Below are 1,263 nucleotides of genomic sequence, written 5' to 3' on the forward strand. Positions count from 1 at the left end.
TTGTAGGATGTAATTATAGGCATACGGTAATTAAATGGTACAGTGTTACGCACGCTAAGTCAGCATCTAGTTACAATACTGTTTAATTATATTCTAGTTAAATATAGTTTTGGTGATATTTATTCTAGAAATTTCTATAACATCGACCTGATATTGAGTGTTTCAGATGAATGTAATTTAAATCAATTTGTAAAATTTACTACAGACATGATTTACACAATTTTAATTATCTTAATATTGATAGAGTAATAAAAGGTGGTGGGCCAAGCCCCACAAACGGCTGAAGATCGAGGAGGATCGAGAAGAAGAATGATGTAGACGAGTATCAGAACGCTTTCTTACTAAAATCTCATTATTGTATTAAAAAGAAATATGAAACAGTCCGATAACGACTAGATCTAATCAGTCATCACTCTCATCTTAATGGAAAAGTAATGTTAACGTTACGAAATAATTAATCGTTCACGTTACCTCACGACATTTATCTAATTAAACAAGGTACTGACCTCGGCTAACACATCTTTGTGTCAAGGCTTTAGAATCTTATCAAACGATAAGAAAAATAACATAAATAAGGACACCTAATAATTGTTTGTTTTAAAGATATACGCCATGGTTGTTACTATCTATGGCATTTAAAATATATCCTTTTAAGATGTTTGTTAATGTAAATATAGCATACATTTAAAAAAAATACATGTAGGTTATATTATGCTGTACAAAGACCGTGATTATAATTAATTTAATATTTAAAACGCCTGTGAAAAAAATATTGCAATTATTTAATTCCTTGCAATTGCTATTTAATAACTAATTATAAAGTGTTGATTAACATGTACCGCAATTAAAATAATAGTAGTTAAGATAATAATTTACGGAGCCCAAGAGTGTTAGAACCCATTTTAATAAAATCAAATTATCTTGGATTTTGCCGAAGTGGGTAATAATGGACGAAAAATAGCGAATTCGAGCATTAAATTGAATAATTTGCACGGACGAGGCTCAGGCAAATGAGATTGAGGATAAGCGAGTTCCCATTTGAAAAAAAAACCGAAAGCTTATGGAAAAATACAAGGCTTTCATTATAGTTGATTCTTGTTTTCATTCTACTCGAATAAACATTATTTCTCTTTTAATTACTACACTATTACTTGAATCATTACAATAGAGAATTACAGGAAGTATTTCATGACATTATTCACTTAACATCACGAAAGTAGCACAATAAGTAAGATAAAGCTGGAATAGCAAGAATCGACACTT

This window comes from Papilio polytes, unplaced genomic scaffold, assembly GCF_000836215.1.
Source record: "Papilio polytes unplaced genomic scaffold, Ppol_1.0 DF822845.1, whole genome shotgun sequence".
Lineage (NCBI taxonomy): Eukaryota > Metazoa > Arthropoda > Insecta > Lepidoptera > Papilionidae > Papilio > Papilio polytes.